This window comes from Cavia porcellus, unplaced genomic scaffold (genome assembly GCF_034190915.1).
Source record: "Cavia porcellus strain 051 isolate PalLab524CR breed Dunkin Hartley unplaced genomic scaffold, mCavPor4.1 scaffold_15, whole genome shotgun sequence".
Lineage (NCBI taxonomy): Eukaryota > Metazoa > Chordata > Mammalia > Rodentia > Caviidae > Cavia > Cavia porcellus.
Window position 1 is genome coordinate 44,701,106 of NW_026947498.1, and position 6,190 is coordinate 44,707,295.

Genomic DNA, 6,190 nt, shown 5'->3' on the forward strand with positions numbered 1-6,190 from the left:
AAGCAATCATAACTAAACAAGCTGTTAAGAGATAGAGTCTTGGGCTGGGGATTTAGCTCAGCGGCATAAATGCCTGCCTTGCAAGCAGGCAGTCGTGAGTTCGATCCCTGGTACCGATAAAAACGAAAAAGACAAAAAAAAAAAAAAAAAAAAAAAGAGATAGAGTCTTGTTGGAAGGAGTGTAATATGAATATGACTTCAGGGTTTATATCTGTTTTCCAACAACTTCCTCTCTGCTCTTCTCCTGTTTTGCTTCTCAACCCCATAGAGTAACAACTTTATTCTACCATATCTTTCTGCAAAGATGTTCCTGCCTTGAATCTAGCTGAATTTGGACTAAAACCTGTGAAACTGTGAGTTAAAATAATCCCCTTCTCATTTAAATTGTGCATATTATCTATAGAAATGAACTTATACATGCCATAATTGCAAGATACTACTTTATATAGTGTTTCTCTAAAAGTAATCCATGTATCATCCTCAAACATCAAATGACTTGTATAGGAGTCTGGTAAAAGTTACTCTAAATTTTTTTCTTAAATCATAGATTTAAAAAATAATAATCTTTAAAACAAATAGATGATGCCTTAAAAATTAAAATACATGATGAGGGAGGCTGAGACAGAAGGATTGTTGTATTTGAGAATAGCCTAGGCTACAAAACAAACTCAAGTCAGTCTGAACTGCATAGTAAGACCCTGTCTCAAAAATCCAAAATAAATAAATAAATAAAATACATGATGAAGTTGTAATTATTAAAACAGTCTTATTTTAAGAATTAATAGATCAGTGGAACAAATCAGGTTATCCAAAAGTAAATTCCAATATAGATAAGACGGACACCACAAATAACAAGAGAAGAAAGGATTGTTGAGTCCCTTGAGTCCACTAATTTTGTCTTTTCCATTTATTGTCCTTTTCAAAATTTTTATAAACAAACTTACATTTCTATGTGTCATAGTTGAACTGTGATATGTCCTATAAAATAAGATTTATTTCATAATGTTATAAAGTGATACTTAAAATTTGGCTTGCAACTAGCAGTGCTTCCAGAACTCTGAGTTAACTTACTCTTCCTTCACTGATTGCTCAGGTCTGCTTTTGTACATGGACAATTGATATAATCATACATATATAATGCACACAAAAATCTATTGCTAGCCTATTTGTACAGTAAAAATAAAGTTGCCAAGTTCTCATATTTATGTCCTAGCAGGGGAGAAACTTTTAAAAGAAACAAAACTAAAATGTAACGACTGTAGATTTGGGAAGATTCTTCTGCCTCTAGCCAAAGCCTATTTTTTGGGCTCCAAATTTTTCCTAATAATTTTTTCTAAGTTTTGTTTCTATATGATTCTATTTTAATGGTTTTTGATATTATTAATACTAAGATGGCCCAAAATGTATATTTCCAGCTCTGTTTGGTCACCAATTTCCAAGCTTGTGTAGCCAACTCCTTACCTCACATTGTAACTTGAACATATCAAAGAAACCTCAAACACAATATGATCAAAGTACAACTTCTGAATTTCCTCTCACCATTGTCCTTCCCTGGCTTTTTCTAATTGTTCTAGTACCTTTCTACAACCAACTGAGCAAGTCAGAAGTTAAGTTAGCCTTTATATCTCCCCCTTGTCACAACTAAACTTTCACAATAACTTTCAACTCCATCTCTGAAACGTATGTTCAATATGTTAAACGCTTTGTTTATTCTATCTTGCCCATAATTCTGCCACGTAACTAATATCAATGGATTTCAATTAATTTGCCTGATTTTTGTTTTGTTTTGTTTTTTTATTAATGTAAGTTTATTAGTACAATATAGACATACATATTGATCACATTTGTTATAGGAATACATAATTTATATGTGACATATCTTAGTTCTTTTTTCCCATCCTGTTCCCTTTCTTAAACCCCTCCTCCCTTCCTACTTACAAAGATTTGTTTCCATTTTATCCATTTATTTTCTTTTTTATTACCTTTCTTTTTTATTACCTTCCTTTCCTCCCCCTGACCACATATCCCCTTTCCTATTGAACAGTATCTATGATATATTTTAGGTTTTATTTATACTTTCAGTTTCTCATACTAGAGACAAATGTGATATTTACATATGTGTGTCCAATTTATTTCACTTAAGGTCCATCCATTTATCTAGAAATGTCTCAAATTCATCCTGATTTATGATTGAGTACTACTCTAGTTTATTAACAAAATAGGACTTTTGTTTTGGACATTTGGGTTGTTTCCAAGATTTAGCTATTACAAACTGTGCTGCTATAGCTATGGGAGGGCATATATTGTTATGCTATGATGCTTTTAATTCTTTTGGTAAGACCCCAGAAGGGGAATAACTGGGTCAAAATGAACTTCTAATTTTAGTTTTGGAAAAATCTCCACACTAATTTCCACACTGGTTGAATCACTCTACATTTCCATCAACACTGGATAAAGATTTCTTTTCTCCCACAACCCTACCAATATTTGCTATTTGTTGATTTCTTGATAACAACCATTCTTTCTGGAGTGAAATGGAATCTCAGCATTGTTTTAATTTGCATCACTTGAATGATAGGTGATACTGAAAATTTTGTCATACATTTATTTGCCATTTGTACTTCTGAGAAGTATTTATTAATCTTAGATGACCAATATTGGATTGGGTCTTTGAATTTGGAAAATCTGATTTTTCAGTTCTTTTTATGTTATAGCTATTAGTACTTTGTTTGAGAAATAGCTGGCATAAATTTTTCCCACCACGTGGATTGTCTCTTCATTCTGTTGGTGATTTCTTTTACTGTGAAAAGCTTTTTAAAGAATGAGATTCCAGTTATTGATTCTTTGTAGTATTTTCCATGCAGTGAGGGTTTTGTGCATGAAATCTTTGCCTGCAAGTATGTCTTCAAGAGATCTATCCTCCAGCAGATTTATTTGTGTAGAGTAGTGCTATTGATCTTCAGTTGGTGACTTTGTATTCAGCAGTGCTACTAAATCTGATGATTAAAAACAGAAGCCTATTGGTGGAGTTTCTTAAGTTTTCTATGTAGAATATTATGTCTTCTGTAAACAATTATAATTTAAGTTCCTTTTTTTTTTTATCGGTACCAGGGATCGAACTCATGACCTCCTGCTTGCAAAGCAGGCACTTAAGCCACTCAGCTAAATCCCCAGCCCCAAGTTTTTTATGCTCTATATTTATCCCTTTTATTTCTTTTTCTTGTCTAATTGCTCTGGATAATGTTCCAGAACTACACTGAGTAGAAATGGTGATTAGTGGACACATTTATCTTCTTTATATTAGAGTGAAAACTTTGGTTTTTGAACATTTAGTATGATGTTGGCTGTTGATTTATCATGGTGTATAATCTTGATGACTTTATTCATTCCATTTGCCAGTATTCTATTGAAAAATTTTGCATCTATTTTCATTATGGAGATTTGCCTATCGTTCTTTTCTTTGAGTGGGTCTTTCACCGATTTCTATATTACAGCAATAGTTACTTCCAGGAATCATTTTGGGACTATTTCTTTTCTTTTAGTTTCATTAAAGAATTTGAGTAATAATGGTATTAGATTGTCTCTAAATGCCTTGAAATCAAAAGTGAATTCCAGAGGATTTGGGCCTCTCTTTGGTGGAAAGACTTTTATTACACTTTCAATTTCACTGACTGATATTAGTTTATTTAGAATTTTACATAACTTTGATTCATTCATCTTTGTTAATTCATATGTATATAGAGATCTGTCCATTTCTTCTGTATTTTCCATATTAATAAATGCCTCAAAATAGTATTTTCACAGAATCTGTTGTGATTTACCTTTTTCATTCATAATTGCATAAGTTGAATCTTTTATTTCTTTTTTGATGTTTAGCTAAGGGTTTGTCAATATATTTAATCTTCAAAGAACCAACTCTTCAACTCATTGATTTTATCTTGATTAATTTCTGCTCTGATCTTTATAACTTGTTCCTTCACACTAGCTTCGTGTTGACTTATTCTTGTTTTTCTAGAAGTTTGAGGCTCAATGTTAGGTTATTTGAATTTGTTCCATTTTTCTGATGTGAGAATTCACCACTATAAATTTCCCTCCCAGGACCATTTCCATTGTAACTCATAAGTTTTGGTGTGTATTGGCATTATTATTTATTTGTAGCTACTGCTTAATTTCTTCTTTAATTGTCTCTGTGACCAATTGATTGTTCAGAAATTTAGGATTTAATATCCACATGCTTATGGAGTGTTTGTAGTTTCTTTTGTCATTGATTTCCAATTTCTCGGCAATGTGGACTGATAATACAAATGGGGTCATTTGAATCCCTTTGAATTTACAGAGGCATGTTCCATGGACTACTGTGTGGTCTAATTTGGACAGTGTCCCAAGTATTCTGAGAAGAATACATATTCTGATGTTGTGGTGTGAAACACTCTAAGATCATCTACTAAGTCCATCGGTTCACAGGTTTGAGTTAATTCTGATATGTCTTTGTTGTCTGGTTGATGTACCTATCTGTGACAAGGGGTAATGAAGGTCCACAATTACAATATGTTAATGTTTGTTTAATTTTTCATATCCACTAATATTTGTTTTATACAATTGGGTGCATCTGAATTATGTGCATATATATTTGATTCTTATGTCTTCTTTTTCTTGGAGTTTCTTCTTAACAAGTATATAGCAACTTTTTATCTCTTTTGATCAGTCTTGAATTTCTCACTGTCTATTAATTGAACAGCTGCCTGTGGTTTTTTTTTCCTGATTATTTATTGCATAGACATTTTTTCCATCCTTTAGGTTTCGATCTATGAGCTTCTTTTTGAGTTAAATGTATTTCTTGAATGCAGCATATTATTGGATTATGTTTCTTGATCCATTCTGCCAAGATGTTTCATTTGATTAATGAATGAGACCATTTACATTGATGGTAATCACTCATGTATTGGTTTGTCCTGTCACATTATTTTCCTGCTAATGGTTCTTTGTCTTTCCTTCTGTTTATTTGCTTTCCATTCTTGGTGACTTCTTTCTATTTGTACTCTTGGAATTTTGGTCTTTATCTTTTACTAGAATATCTTTCAGAATTCTTTTTAGAGCTAATGTAGTGTTAATGAATTTTTTCAGCTTGTTCTTCATTGTGGAAGTATTTTATTTCTCTAATTATGAAAGAATTTTTCAGGATACTGAGCTGGCACATGTTTTCTTTCAGGATTTGAAATACTTTTCTCCAAGCTCTCCTTGACTTAAGAGTTTGTGTTGACTGATCTTCTGTGATTCCAATGTGTTTTCCTTCATAGGTGATCTGTTTCTTTTCTCTAATAGTTTTTAATAATCTGTTCTTATGTTGAATTTCTGGAATCTTGAATATTATATGCATTGGTTTAATTTATTTTGGTCATCAGTAATTGAAGTTCTGTATGCCCCACACATTTATTTGTCAAAAATCTTTTCCATGTTTCTGTCATTGCTTCTGAGAATTGGTTTCTTTTACTTCGTTTCTTTTATTCTTTATTTCTATTTTTTTGTCATTTGTGCTAACTCCTTTTTCATTGACTCTCATCAGTTTTATATTGTTTTATCTTGCATCATCTTCCAGTTGTTGGACTACTTTGTCATGGTTCCTTTCTCTTTTAAGTGATCTTTCTTTTTTTGATTTCTAACCACAATCCCATCTTCTATGATATTTTATGTTCACTTTATTTCATTTGCTTTTGCAAATGTTCGATGAAATTTCTAATTTCTTGGATATCTAATTTGAAACTTTTTAATGGATTCCATTTCTCTATGCCATGTTGAGTATTCAGAAGTTACATTATTTTTTATGCTCCTCTGTTGTAGATTTGTTGAGGATGTCCCTCATTATTGTTTGATTTCTTTTGAATCTGTGAAATTGTTCATTTTCTGATTTTCTCTTTAGTCATATGTAAATATAGATATAGACAGATATAGATATATAGATTTTAATATTTGCTGCTCTCATTCCACAAAATTCGGGTGAGTGATTTCTGCTTTCCTCTATCCCACTGTCCACTGAATTTGTTGTGGGTGGGTCAAAAGAATGGATTTGTGTTTTGCTTCTCCATCTTGTCATTTTCTCTTTTTTTGTTTTAACTTATGTTCCATGTTCTTGTTTGTATTTTTCTTATCATAGGTATCTTTGTTACTCATTTTGAAGCTTCCCTAGGAACTG